Genomic DNA, 15,286 nt, shown 5'->3' on the forward strand with positions numbered 1-15,286 from the left:
GCCTCTGGGCTTCCACTGAGCCCAAAACAGGTCAAACTGTTATCAGAGACACAAATTATCTTCTAAATTATTTTTAATTGTTTTATTGAGACCTCTGGCAGTCACCTGGGGCAAACTGCTCCTGACAGGCCCTGGCCTGGATTTGGTGGCGGATTTCCTCGGATTTTCTCGCCCAGGAGCCCAGCACCGTTCTTGATCTCTCCCTCCTTCATGGTCCGTCCAAAAGCCATAAAGTCCTATCAGTGTGCTCAGGTCTGTCGTCTTTCTGACCATCATGCTCTAGTTCAGACCTTCTCTGGGTTAGATGCCCACAGCAGGTTCCCAACTCACTGCTTCTTCTAGGCCTTCAGAGGCAGCTTCTTGCAATACCACATTGCCCCACTCCCACTTGCTGGGACATCTGCATCTGCTCCACTGGGCCTCCCTCCCTTTCCCAGCCTACCCGCCACTGCCCTGCATGAATCCCTCCCCATCCGCTGCCCACTGAAGCTTCCAGTCTTCGAAGGTGCAGCTCAAGGTCCACTATCTTGCCTCCATGACATCTTCCACGATTGTCTAAGTGCGAATTAACGTCCCTTTCTTTCCCTTTCTGTCCGCTCCTTGTAACATATACTATTTTACACTTCTACCGCACGGCTTTCTAGTATAGGAACTTGTTTACATGCATGATTCCTTTTCTCAGTGCCAGCGCCTGGCACACACAGGGCAAAATGTGAGACTTACAGATGTTCCAGGGTCGATGCCTTCCCACCCTCCAAGAACAACCTGCTTCCCATGTTGAAGTCCTAACCACTGCCTTCGCCTTTGAAACAAAGAGGCAGGCCTAAAAAGCTAATCGATCTGACTAGAGAGATGTTTAAATCTACTAGAAGTCTGCATGCCCAGCTGGGGGACTCTAATGGAGTACAGCCCTGTAGCACATGTGGGGAAGACCCCAGGACTTAGAAGCCAGCTTTGTGTTCCTTATTCATCTGTGAAATAGGGAACAGTGCCTACCTACCAACTGCATCTGCTCACCACATGGATAGGAGGAGAAAGAATGAAAAGCTTATTGAGAAGCCAAATAAACAGAACGGTCACCTCTGACTCCATTTCACAGATTTGCCAGGTTTGGGTCGTGGTCTCCCACCCATATCTCCGTTGACACCATCTTTGCCTTACGTGTGCTCAGTAAATGTGACATGAATCAACTGAATGAATGAATCGATGAACTCATGCATTTTGAGCTCCCCCAAATTTTCTAGAGTCTAATTTCTCAGCTTCAAATTTTTCCCATTTTCTGCCACGATATTCTGATCCCAAGAACATCTGATCCCCAAGGATGGCCTCAAGCATCAGTTTACAGCTAAGGGATTGCTCGGCCATTGTTCATTGACTTTTTGCCTCTGACGAGGAGCCACTGTTCATGCCTCACTTTCTCCACTTTGTAGACAGGATCCATCCAAGACATAAACACCGGATGGGCACAGCGTTGGCACAGAGTGTTCCCGGGGGCTGGTGGGACCTTTCCAAACAACTCCGGCAAAGGAGCCGGTAGAATCTTCTGCAGCCTGTCTCACCTTCCTGTTGCATTTTCCAAGCGTGTTCTCTGCAGTCGGTATTTTGTTTTCATAGCCAAGGAAGAAGGGAAGTAAGAAAAGGGGCAGATGGTCCCGAGGGGGAGGAACTGGCACTGGGAAATGCGGGTAGGACCAGGGCAAACCATTTTACCATTTCACATTGGGGGGGAATGCATGGCGTGGGGTATGTAGCAAGAGCAGCACCTGGCCGCCCCATGGACGCATTAACCTTGCACTAGAATTTAGGTGAGGAGGGAACTTCTGAAGGCAGAGTGGGTGTGGTAATAATAACAACGACAGTAAGAACACACAAGCGATAGTCTTGAGGGTAGACTCCCTCACAGCAGAGCCGCTCTGTGGAGCAGCTGTTACCTCCTTTCACCCCACTAATAACTGTATGCTTGGTATCACTATCATAATAGTTGGTATCGCTATTATACCCATTTTACAGATGAAGAAGTAGAGGCTTGGAGGGATTAATTACCTATCTTTCATTGAACTTAAGGCCTGTTAATGCCGGTACTTTCTTGAACTTACCTGAAAGGGTTAATGGAAGGCTTTTCACCCAATGAAGTCGCCACTGCCTCCTGATCACCAGCCACTTTAAGACGTCGTTAATAGTCACATCCTAAAATCGGGACAAGATGTGACACTAGGACCTGACTCTCCACCACGACACTGTCACAGGAAAGTCATGGGGTTTGGATCCAGGGAAACCTGGAGTTGAGTCCTGGGGCCACTCACTGCCTAGGCGTCTGTGAGAAAGCACACAGCCTCTCTTGGTTTCAGCTTCTGAACCTGAAAAGATGGGGATGAGCCTCTGACCTCCTGGGGCTGTCATGAGGATAAAATGAGATAACATGGGGGGCACAGCACACGCCCGTGAGAACATGGGAGAAATGGGCTCAAACAGCAACAGGGGCGCCTCCACCCCCTGTCCCACAATGTCCCAGAACTGATGTAAAACATGCACGTGGGACCTGAGGGTGTGGCTGGGGGCTGGCAGGGGAGGCAGGTGCTTGGTTACAACTGATTTCCCTCTTCCCTCTTGGGCTGAAGGAGAATGGAGCCCAGAGCATCCTGTGAATTAGAGATACTGCTGAAATGTGGGATTTTAAAAGTTCTCTTTGGGGGGCGGGGTGGGATTTAAAAAATTCTGTATTTTCCCCTCCCTCTTGCCATCCTTCCTCTCCTTTACTTCCATCAACAAATATTTACTGAACACTAACTATGGACCAGGCCCTGTTCTCTCGTACAGCAGTGAACAGAGCAAACAGAGTCCTTGCCCTGTAGGACTTCTAGTGCAAAGGGACAAATAAAAATCTGACAAATATATAATTCATAGTGTATAAATAGGCATATACTATATTTATAATGTAGATAAATAAATCAAATAAATAAATTATAAAGAGTAGGAGGGAGGGATGTAGTGAGGGATATAAAGAGTAGTGAGGCAAAGATGTTACAATATATAGGGAGATTAGGAAAGCAACTCTGAATAAGACCCACTAGGGTGAGAGAATGAGCCACGTTGATATCCTGGGAAAGCACTTAGGGCAGAGCGAACAGGAAGTGCAAAGGCCCTGAGGCAGGACCAGCGTGCTTGGTGAGTATAAGAACCAGAAAAAAGGGCACCATGCTTAGAGCATCCTAAGCAAGGGAAGAGTGGCAGGTACTGAGACAGGAGGATAGCTAGAACCCCAAGCAGGCAGTACTCATAGGCCAAGGAAAGGACTTTTGCTTTCCTGTCAAGGCTAACAGGAAGTTATTGGCAGTTATCGATCCGGGGAATATGACGCAACTGTTTTAAAAGGGATGACTCTAGTACAAGTGAAGAAACAGGGAGCGAAGGTAAGAGATGATGGTAACCTGGGCTGGACAGTTAAATGAAGTTTAGGTTTTAAACAAGAGGGAAACAGAAGACACCAGGGTGCTGAAGGACACACAAGGGCCCAGATGGGTAGAAGATCCGTGAGACTGTCTCAGTTTGGAAAATGAATTGTTTTTAAAAATCAGATGTGAAAATAAAAAGTCCAGGAGCAACAAGTGAAGGCCTCACTTCTTTTTTCCCTCATCATGGGAGGCCCATGGTGGTGACAGATGGGTCCTCACAGTAACTCCTAAATCCTCTGACCTGGATTTTCTTAAAGCCTCTATTCTCTCTTGTCTCAGAGAAGACAGAGGGAACCAAGGGTGTCCAATTACCTGAGCCACCCACAAGACTGCTGAAGAGCACTTGAAGGAATAGTGATCAGAAACCCTTAATTAAAGTCCCAACATGATGTCTCTTTCCTGAGAACCAGAAATATTTGTGTCTCTTTCCTCGTCAGCCTCAGTACAGCTTTGTGGAGGGGTGGGAAGAAAAGCACTCCTGTCAGGAACAGGTTGCAAGGAGCAAGCCTTTTCTGAAGACCTACTATGCTTACATATATTATTCACACCCCCAATAACTTGGGATGAAATGTAATTCTCATTTTACAAATAAAGAAACCTAGGCTAAGGGAAGGTAACTATCAGGTACAAGATTATCCAGCCATGAAGTGGAAGAATGGGGATTCGAACCATGGTCTCCGAAACTCCGCAGCCCATGTTCTTTCCGATATACTAGTGCTTTCCAATCTTTTGCATGCCATGACACACAGAGAAGAGCATTGGAATGGCATACTGGGGTACATGGAGGGGGCTCCACCATCCTAGGCGACTCCCAGGGATGGAGGCACCCTCACTTGTGGTCCACATGCTGCCCATCTGTGGCGCTGGTTAGGAAGTTTTCCAACGTGCTATGCCGCATTGCAAAGCGGTACACCTGAGTCTCATGCATCACGTCAACACGAGGGTGAGTCCATCGACCATCATTTCTCTCTAAGGTCAGGAGCCTCCTCACTTGGCCAGGTTCTTTCCCAAAGCCAACAATACAAAGCAATTTGGGGAACTGGTCAAGGAGATTCCTTCCATCTGTTCAAAAGGAGTCCCCAAATTATCAGCAGGCAGGTTGTCTCAGCGATGTGCCAGGACCGTGGATAGTGCCCACCAGGCCATTCTGGGAGCCAGGGCGTGGTTGCCCAGCGCAGGAGCTTGGCTCTCCTTCCTTTAGAACGCCCCCACCTCCCAAACACAAGGCCCATGTCCTCGCTGCCCATGTACTCACCTGGCAGCACCCGATGAAGCCACACCCCCAGGTGACTGTTCATACCTCTTGAAAGGTAGCTCTCATCAGAGCACTCCCCACCTGGCGTGGGATTTAAAACCACAGGAACCCAGGGGTCTAATAAGTAAAGAGAAAATGCAACCAGCTGGAATTTGGGGTGTGGGCCAATGAATTCTATTTGCAACTGAAAGATTCGGTGGCCAATTAGTGGTGCACAGAATCCAGCAGAAATTCTAATTAAACCAGTAATTTGAAATGAGAGGCAACTTGTTATCTTCCAATGAGCCATGAGTAGGTTCAGGAAGGCAGAGTGGCAGCTCAGTGGGACAAATGTAGCTGATGAGATGACCCCAGGGCCTGGGAGTGGGGCTGTTATTTCCTCTGGCCCTACCCTTACCCCACTCTCACTCTACAAAACGCCACAGAGCAAACAGGTCTTTAAGTCTCACCCCCCAAGTTGGGGACTCGGGCTGCCAAAGACTCACCTGACCCAGATTTATTCTCTAATGAAATATACCTGGTTCTGAATATGAGAATAATGTAATGCAGTAATCCATCTTGCACCTGAGCTTATTATGTTTTCATATGGAAGTTTTCTGTACACAGTGAATATCTAATTATATATATATATTAGATATCTGGATTTATCCATAGATGAACAATGTTTTAATTTTTAAAATTATTCATGGCAGGGAGTGGGTGTGGGGGAATTATCAAAGGACTGCCAATTGTCTCCATAAAATGGTTACCTGTGGAGCAACGGTTTCTGGGACGACCTCTTTGTATCCTCTGGGGGTAAGGGGCGTACTATTGCTTCCATGCCCATTATCCACCCTCACTTACAGGAACCTCCCACCAAGATCAGGATGGTTTAGAGGTGCCAGGCAGGCTAGGACAGTAAGGACCTGTGCCTCCGTGGTGGTGACTTCTCAATGAGAATAGAGATGGAGAAGCAAGAGGAAGCAGATGTCAAGTTTCCCAGAATAGCCAAGGACACCAGTGGCAGAGCCCCAAAGGTGAGGAGAGTGGCTCTCCAGGGGATAAGACCAGGCAGCAAGCAGTGTCCCTCTCAGCAGCCCATGCCAGCAGCTGCTGTAAATAATTCTGGAGTGTTAGCAGTTTTGCTCTGGGGTCTCATCAGAAACTGCTGGAAAGTCCCTGGCACATACTCTCCAGCAGAGAAACCTGACACACGAGAGCTCCCACCAGAGACTGGCCATCCTGGTTGTGCAGATGCAAAAAGCCTCAGGGCAACATCCAGTCTGCTGCTCTGACTTCCCTCACTGCTCCCAGCCCCAACCCCTGACGTGGACAAACTGGAAAAGAATGAGGTCAGCGGAGACAGAGGTCAGGAAGAGAAAGGCAGACAGGACCATAAAGCATCAAGATGGCGCCTGGGATCTTCTTCTGGATTCCAACCTACCTGGAACAATGAACTACATTCCCCAAACTGGAAAGGTAGGTATGTTCATTCTCTCTCAATGTCCCATTGGGGGAGCCTCATTTCCCCCTTTCTCAGGGCACTAGCTTAAAGAACTGGACCCACATGTTTAGACAACTTCATTTGAGTAAATGCCTACGTGGTCAGCAAACATTATAAAAAAAACGTATTATAGAGACATAACACACAGTGGTTAAAAGCAGGAAGTTTGCAATCTGACAGACCTGAGTTCAAATTCTCAGGTTACCACTCCCTACTTGGGTGACCTTGAGCAAATTATTTAACCTCTCTGAACCTCAAGTTCCACATCTGTGAACTGCAGAGAGTAGTATCTGTCTCCTGGGATTACAGTGAAAATTAAAGAGATGGTGTATGAATAAAACACTCAGTACAGTGCAGAAACCTCAGTAAAAAGCTGGATGTTAGCACTATATGCCAAGCATGGCGTGAGCTGCTAGAATCCAGAACTATACCCACCCCTCCTACAAGCTCACAAAGTAGGCATTTCCCCACACATAACTGTCCCACCTGAGTTCAGGAGCTTGTATTTACACAGGTTTACCCGTGGTTCTGTGCTTTTCACCTTTGGAAGCTTGGGACACCAGCAAAGGGAAGCTAGCGTCAAAGGACTCTGCAGGGGCTGAGTGACAGTTTTGGCTTCCCCCCTCCCCCCATCCCAGTGCTCCTAATGTGTGTCTGTGAGGATTCTTGAAGCCCAGCCTGGAAGCGAGTGATAACTCAGACCGGGTTCTAGGATGAAAGCCCCAGTGCACCTTTCCTTTAAACTATTCTGCTGCTTATCTTAGCCGCTTTAAAGGGAATTGCCCTGCTGCAGCAAACCTGAACAGGAGAGGAGTCTGAGGGAAGGGAAGATGCCCAGACAGAAGGGGCCTGCTTCTCAGGAATCCTCTCATCTCTGTCTCTAGCATCCTTGGAATTTGCCAGATCCAACAGAAAGGGAATGATTTCCAGGGTGCATGTGCCACATACACATACATGCACACACTTCCAGGAGCAGGGTGGAGTCCCCGGGGTCAGATGGCTTTTCTTCCTGCACCTTCTTCTTCCACTCTTGAGGCACACACATCTTTGTTCAGCACCAAGTCTAGATACACAGCAGAGGAGGACACAAGGAGCCCACGACCTTCAGGGAAGGCAGGGAACACCTGTCCTCTCCTGGAAAGGCCAGCCTCACCTCTCCCACACAGCGGTCTTGTAGCTTCCAACTCCATTATGGATAGTACAGGTGGGGAGGGCAATAGCAAGACGTGATCAAAGGGCAGGGACCCCTGAAGTCCACCCAGCAAGTGGCCACAGTCATGAACAAGCCTAAGGAGTCAAGGTCTGTGCTGGAGTCTTGCTCTGGAGCTATCCCAGATAGCCAAGGGCACTCAGCAGAGCCAGCAGCAGCAAGCCCTGCCCCCACCCTCTACCTTGAGCCCTGCTCTTCCTCGGGCTTCCCCATTCAGGGTTTCCTGGGGAGAACTGAGGATTGGAAGCAGATCAGTTTGAAGCTGAGGTATGGGTCCTTCTCAACCACATGTGAAGCCCTGCCACTTTCTTTGGTCTCCATAATCCCTCTCACACCAAGGTGCAAGGACAGGGAGAGAAAGAACCATTTCTGGATAAGGCCCATAAAGAGAGAGGTGGGAAATCACATGTAATACGCATTTGGTATGTGTCCACACTGGGCTCAAAATAAGCCTGCGGCAAAGGCACCATAGGCATCCCTGTTTTTCAACTGAGGCAACCAAGGCTCCAGAGGTAAAGTGACTTGCCCAAGGTCACCCCACACTGGCTCACAGCAGAGTATTGGGCCATTCTGACCACAATCACAGAGCCTCGCCGGCAGGCTCTCCTCCAATCCTTCTCCCCAGCCTGGCCCTGCTCACCTTCCTGGGGGTCAGCGCTCTAGGACCCTTGCCCAGGAGACAGGCAGCCTGAGCTCCGCTTAGCTCACTCTGAGGACTTGCCCACCCCTGATCAGCGGCCCCCAAACCCTGGGAGCTCCAGCCATTCCCACTCACAAGTGCAGGTACCAAACCTCATTCAACTCACAAGCAGCTGACACAAGTCGGTGTGTGACTCCAGACAAACAAAGTCACTCCAGTCAGAGCTGGTGGGCACCATTTGCCCCCCCCCTCCCCGTACTGACTCATCCTCCAGGCGGAGCTGTAGGGATTCGCTGAAACTCACCACCTACTTAGCCACAGATGCTCCATTCGAGAAAAAGCCAGCAGAGGAGCTGGAGCCTCCAATTTCCCCATGGATGGGCCACAGCCAAGGACAATCAGATGTGACCTCAAAGCCCTTCCTGCCCAGATGATGGGTCCACCTCACAGACCACAGGATAATGTGAGCACAGCATAAGACACAAGAAGCCCCCCACTGTGACCTCCACACCCTGTGACCTTGTTCTCCAGACATCAATCAGGATGTCCAGCATGGCCCTACAGGATCTAACTAAAGTTTTGGTTTCTTTCTTTCTTTTTTTTTTCTTTTTTTTTTTTTTGAGCCATTACTGGATCTGAGTTTCTGGAAGTTCCTGTTAACAAGGGCACGGCCCTCAAAAGAATCTCCCAACCCAACCCCACCTGCCTGCCTTCACAGCCCAATTGCCCCCAAAGGTAGCCCTGGTTAGAAATTCCATCATCCAAAGGGCCCATTAAAAAATTTCTCAAAGAAGGAAAGACGGATGAAATCAAATTCTTTTTAAAAAGACAAACTCTTCTTGACAGCAACTGAGCCCTGTCCGGTGAGTGGCCTCAGGATTTCCCAACACTTGGAGCCCTGACAGGGCTGTGTGGGCTTTAAAAGGAAACGCCAGGCTTCCTTCCACGGCGGCTGCGCCCCTGGAGCACTGCAAGCATCGCCTGAGAGCACCGTGTGCACAGGTATAAGCGTGGCAGAGGCCTGGCTCTCGAGAGGGCGCCCCCTCTAGACCTGCACCCCACGAACGTCACCCAGCTCCGACATGCGCTTCCCTGGAGGGTGCATGGGCTCCCCGTTAGCTCGGAATGCAGCGAGGACCAGACCCAGGGCTGGGAATTAAATATTCCTCTGGGGCGTGAGCACTCTGCTTCTCCTGCCAATGTTACTGTCAAGGTCACAGGCCCGAAGCCCAGCGGCTGGGGCTGGGGTCTCCAGCGGCGCGGGGGCCGACCGGCGGGACCTGCGCCCTGGGCGCGCAGCTCCAGGCGGCGAGACCGGCCGGGCCTCCTCTCCGGGCGTCCTCGGGCGCCGGCCCCGTTACCTCCGGAGTTCTTGGGCCCATCTGAGCCCCGGAAGCTGCAGCCGGGTGTCCAACACGTGAGCAACACGCTAGGCACCCCAAATGCGACGGAGGAGCCAACCCCCACCTCCGGGCTCCGTCGCCAGGCAACCGAGGCTGGAGAGGCGTGAGGAGCCCCGGCCCTCGCAGGGCCGGGCGGATACCCCGGCGGCGCCGCCTGCACCCCGGTTCTGAGGCCTTCCCGGCTGGGGCGGGGCTGGCACCGCTGAAGTTGCGGTGGCTGACCTGGTAAAGCCAGGCGGGGCGCGACCGGCGGCGACTCACCTGCCCCGAGTGTACCGTCGCGCGGACCCGGCCGGAGCACTCCTGCTGAACGGCGGTCCCCGGCGGGTCGCGGGCGCACAGCCCCTCCCACTGGCAGCCCGAGTCTGGCGACGACGGGCACGGGCCGGGGCTGGGAGGGGACCGGAGCCGCGCGCCCGGGCACGAGACTCTGCTCGCTCCCCGCTCCCACCCTCGCCCGCGGTGCGCTCAGCGCTCCGGGGAGCGGCCCGGGGACCCAGGCCCCGCGGCGGAGGGAGCGCGTGGGGCTGAGGGAGCCGGAGCCGAGGGCCGCCCTCCCTGCTCCTGGTCCCTCCGGCTCTGCGGAGCGGAACGGAGCTGGGCGGAGCGCAGCGCGCACGGTTCCCTCGCTTTCCGAAAGGCCACCCTGGCGGCGGGGCGCCGTGACGCAGGCTTGACTCACGCGCGGGCTCGCGTCAATGCGAGGCTCTGGGGCTGCGAGTGAGGCTGTGATCGCCGACGCAGGCGGAGAAGGTGGGCAGGGAAAGGGAGAGGGGCTGCCCCGGGAGCAGCCTCTCGAATCCTCTGGCCAAGGGATCCAGACCCTGGAGAGGTGGCTTCTGCCTCCGAGAGTGATGGGGTCCCCGTGACCAAGGCCCTCGTGAGCCCTGGGCCTTGTTTTTTCATCTTTTCAGGCCCATGTCTTTCGGCCCCCCTTCATGAATGCAGTCCCACCCAAAGTGGTTGTTTCCCTTTTCCCTAGCCACTTGCACCTCCATGCTTTGGTTCCCTCTGTTCTCCTCTCTTGGAATTCTTTTGCCGCTCCACCATCCTTCCATCCTACCTTCCTGCAAGACCATTTCCTGTGCCGTTCATCTCTTCAGTACATCACTCATCTATTGAGGTCCTACTGTATGCATGGGCTGCAGGCATTGAGAATATCCCAGAGACGATAGTACGGAACCTCTGGGAGAGGCAGAGTGGGGTTTACCCAGATAGCCACACTACACGGCAGAAGGACGGAAGACCCTGTGACCAGGCAAGTGGAGGACAGTGAAGGGAGAGGGAAATTCTGCCTGGGCTCTAGGCAGACCTTATGGAAGAGGGGAGACAGGATCCTGGCCCCAAAGGGTGAACAGGACTTTAACAGACAGAAGGGAAGAAGGATGATCCGTCTGGAGGGGACAGCATGACAAGGGCAAAGACACAAGAGAACAGAAAGGCGCGCAGGCGGAATGATTACCTGAGCTGCAGCAGGGGTCGGGTGATAGGAGGTGAAGGTAGGGAGGTAGGAACCATGCTCCAGGGCCTTGCAGGGCAGTTTGGGGAGTCTGGGATGAATTACCTCTGCTATAGAGGACATTAAAGGGACCTTGGCATTAGTGACTGGAGTTTGGGAGGGATGGGAGGTGGAGGCTGTCCCAATAGTCCTACTGAAAGGCAATAGGACGATCGTCATGGACACTGAAGGTCCTGAGAGTTTGCCCTTGCACTCTAACAAGTCAGCCTGCCAGAGTTTCATGGCTGCTGGCAGAAGACATGAGATTCCTGGAGAGGAGACAAAGGACTTTATTATTCGTGGCACAGCAGACACCATGAGCTTCACAGTCAAATCAGTTTCCCTTAACCCCCCAGTCCCATGGGAGGAACGTGGGGCTGGGCCCAGGTGACACTGCACATGCGGAGGAACTCCAAGCTTAGGAAATCCCAACGTTTTATAACGGGCTGCAAGCAAAACTGCCCAACCTTTGCCACAGATGTCGTTATACGTATTACCAGTATTGTACTGGACTGCAAATAAACCTGTCCTCCACAGGAGAGACACTCCCTCCATCTTCCAAAGTTGGTCGCTATGCAAACATCCGCAAAAAGAGAGCCCCTTCTTTTAGAAGCACAAATACGTTGCATTCTTCTCAAGCTTGCAGAGTTTTGCCCCCGTCTTTAACAGGCCCTTTAAAGGCCCGCCTCATCTCAGCCTCATTTCACACTCCTCTCCCCATGGCCTTCCCTGCAGCCCACTACCTGCACTGACCTTCTCTCAGCTCTCCTACTCGCCCACTCCTTCCTGACTCAGCCGTTAGCCCATTTGCCCTCTACACCGGAAAGCCTCTGCACCCTTCCTCCTCCTCTTCCCTGGCTCCCTGCACACTCACCCAGAGTTCACCTCGGACCCTAATGCTTTGTGCCTCTCCTGACCACGGAGAAGAACTCAGTCAGCGTCCCAGGTACACATTTATTTTCCTTTGTAGCCCTTGTCATGATTATAACCAAGTACGTAATGGTGTGACTGGCTGCTGAATAATGGTCACCTCGACATATGTGTAAGTTCCACAGGGCAGGGACCACGCCCATCTTCAATACAGAATGGACGCTCCATAAAGATTTGCTGAAAGAATAGATGAAGTGTGGTTAGAACTATGGGTATAAAGCCAAGGAAAGACGGCTGGAGACATACAGACTTGGGGTCATAAATATTAATATAAAGGGGGTGGTGCAGCAGAGGGGAAGATGGCCCTCCAGGGAGGCATGCAGAAGATGGTCAAGAGGACAGAAGCTTGGGGGGAGGGGGCAGTGATTACTTCTAAGGCGTCGGAGGAGCAAGAAGGGTCAGGAAAGGAGACAGACAGGAAGAGTCAAGAGGTGAGAGGACAAGGTACATCACAGAAGAAACTGAAAAGTGCAAGAAGGAACTGGCAGTCCCCAGTGTCCAAATCTGCAGCCCCCTTAAAGGGGATGAAGCCTGGAAGGTGTTCTTGATGACAGTGCGCATGGAGAAGTGGGCAGGCAGCCATATTGCAGGCCCTGAGACGGAAACGGGAAGAGAGGCTTCCACCGCAAAGTCTTCTTGAACCTTGCAGCTTTCAGTGACCGTCTCTCCTCTGTACATCCAGAAAACTGATTCTTCCTTTTACCAGGCCTCTACAAATATATTTAAATTGTGCAACATGATATTATGTGGTAAGTACTGTTAGTCTCCCCATCATCCCAATGGGGGAACTAAGGCTTAACATGGTTGCCTTCCGCCTTCTCCCCAAGTCTGCCTTCCTGAAAAGAAAGGCCCTGAAGTAATGCTCCTAGTTTTTCTCTTTCTCCAAAATGAACCTCAGGACCACTACCCCCAGATACGTTGAGGAGTGAGATGTATGAGGAAGTCTTGGCTGTGGCTTTTTTCAGGACACGGGGAAACAACCCAAGTGGCCATTCACCTGTTGTGTTTGTGTTTCTGAGTATCTTAAACGCACAGATGCTAAGATATGGCTTTTCCTTTCTTCTCCATGGCACAATTATTAATTTTTCCAGTGTGGATGTCTTTAAAAATGGCCCCCAAATTCTTTGACCATGCTCTCTTCAAGAAGGGCCAGCTATATCCTCTCCCTTTGAATCTGTGACTGCTTGAACAAGAGAAGTGATGTGTGCCTATTTCTGAATGCAGGCCATCAGAAAATGGTAGTTTTCAATCTCTCTCTTGGGGTGCTTGCTCTTAGAACCTAACTACAATTCGTGAGGAAGCCCAAGCTGCCCACGGAGAGGCCCACGTTGAGAGCAACTGAGGCCCCCAGCCCGAGCCCTGGCTGAGCGCCTGACCTACCGCCAGCCCCACTTTGCCAGCCATGAGAGTGAGTCCTCTTGGAAGCAGATCCCAAGCCCAGTCAAACCTCCCCAGCTGACGCTGCATGGAGCAGAGACAAACTGCTTAGCTGAGTCCTTCCCAAATGCCTGACCCACAGAAACCAGGAGAGAGAGAGAAAAAAATAATTGTTGTTTTAAGCCGCTAAGCTGTAGGGTGATTTGCTACACAGCAATAAATAACCGGAGCAGCCCTGAAATTACTGAATAATGATGGAAGTAGCAGGAGGGTTGGTGACCGCATGCTTCTCTCACACCTTTGAGAACGCCCTCCCCCCTGACTTAGGAGCCATAAACTGGCCTCTTCCCACAGCCATCATAGGGTCCCCATCCTCCCAGATGAATTGTGTTAGTTCAGCAAACAGGGTGGGCAAACTCATCCAATTAGGGTGCAGAATCTAAATACAGCTGACAGTATAAATGTCTAATCACTATGTTGTTTTATACACCTGAAACTAATAATAAAAAAGAAAGAAATTGCATTTATCCTATAAAAAAATAAATAAGTAAAAATCAGCTGACAAGAAAGTACGCACCCGCCTCTGTTACTGGATAAGTGTATCTTTAGAAGACATGCTCCGCTGATTGCGGTTCTTTGCCAGAGATGGTTATCCCGTTGTGGCCTCTGAGGAGAAAGCCAGTCCCCATGGGACTGTGGAATTTTACCTGAAGGAAGAGGCTGATGCTGGTGTAAGTCCCTGAGGGAAATGGAAACTGGAAGGGAAAACATGAGCTCCGAGTTTCTCCAGGGCTGGCCCATTTCCATGGCACTTCTGATTCCTTACCTCCCTTTCCTAGCCCCGACTGCCATCCCTAATAAATTAGGATTTGCTTTTCCATTGAGACTCCACTTGGCTACCAATCCACTGGAATCAGCAGAAGATGTGGAGCATATGTGCGGTGTTGACTTAGGAAATGAGTGAGAAAAGGAGGTCTCAGCTCTGAGAAGCAGGGGTGAGGGAGCAGTGCCATGCAGTAGTTAAAAACTTGGGCCCCTGCAGTCACGGTGCCAGGATTCCTAGTCTCACCCCATTAGCAGTAGCTTGGGACCTCTCAGGGCCTCAGTGTCCTTGCCTGTAAAATGGGGTTAACAATACAAATGGGGTTAACTCATAGAGTGTTATTAAATGAGATTTTTTTCCAAGTATAATAGATTTTATTTTATTTTATAGTTTCCAAGTATAACAATATGAAAAGATTTTTGCATTTATAACAGCCAATCTGGGACATAGTGAGGCCCTAATACATGTAAACTCTTGCTGCTATGATGATGATGGCGATGGTGCCATAGTGAGGAGCTGGGCCAGGAGCTTGGGGGTTGTGGGGTGCTTCAGGCTAGAACTCTTTGTCCTGGGGTCTTGGGTAGTATGAACAGAACTTTGAGCCCAAGGAGGAAGCTCTACCTTGCAAACCACACTGTCTAGAAAGTCACCTGTCCAGACTTGAGCCATATGTTAAGAAGGGAGCCGTGAGAACCTGAACGAACGGGGAAGAGACTTCCCAGGGCAGAGTCAGGACACGACGGGCAGCTGCCCCTTCAACCCAGCTCATCTGGTGCCAGCCTTGGGGGATGGCAGCCCTTCCTACAGCTCTGAGCCTCCTGGTGCTGTTTACAGGCAGCAGTCGGGTTTTCAAATCCAAGTGAATCGTATTTGGGGAAAACTAATCTGTGTCATGCACTGCACTGAGCTCAGTCAGTTTATGGCTGAGTTCAACGTCAGGGTTTCTAAATCAACCAAGGACAATTTGGAAGGTGTTAAAGAGCTAAACAACATTCCTCTGTATAGGCCAGAGCCTAACAAAAGCCCCAAAGCAGTCCCGGGGTGAGGAGACAATGGTGACCTTCAGATGTAAGAGACAGCAAATGAAAACAGGACTTTGTTAGCACCTGGAGTCGGTGTTCAGTTCGATTTCTGCTCTGAGTATTATGTTGCTTAGAACAAGGAATAGGATTCTCTCTGTCTCTCTCACTCTCTCTTTCTCAATATATATTTAAA

The 15,286-nt window shown here is 51.0% G+C and overlaps 1 protein-coding gene across 2 annotated transcripts in view; it reads right to left on the minus strand.

Annotated features, from left to right (window-relative positions):
• The window catches only part of SLC6A17 (solute carrier family 6 member 17), a 45,227-nt gene extending 35,147 nt beyond the window's left edge, over window positions 1–10,080 (minus strand). The window contains exons 1-2 of one of the 2 annotated variants that reach the window (XM_081026484.1): window positions 9,705–10,024; window positions 2,097–2,187 (exon numbers count right to left, since the gene is read on the minus strand). The gene's annotated coding sequence lies outside the window, so the exon portion shown is untranslated. Of the gene's footprint in view, window positions 1–2,096; window positions 2,188–9,704 lie in introns of both variants that reach the window. The other variant, XM_081026483.1, reaches the window with a different exon arrangement.
• Between the last annotated feature and the right edge of the window lie 5,206 nt (window positions 10,081–15,286).

The sequence above is a fragment of the Rhinolophus hipposideros genome (genome assembly GCF_964194185.1).
Source record: "Rhinolophus hipposideros genome assembly, chromosome: 19".
Lineage (NCBI taxonomy): Eukaryota > Metazoa > Chordata > Mammalia > Chiroptera > Rhinolophidae > Rhinolophus > Rhinolophus hipposideros.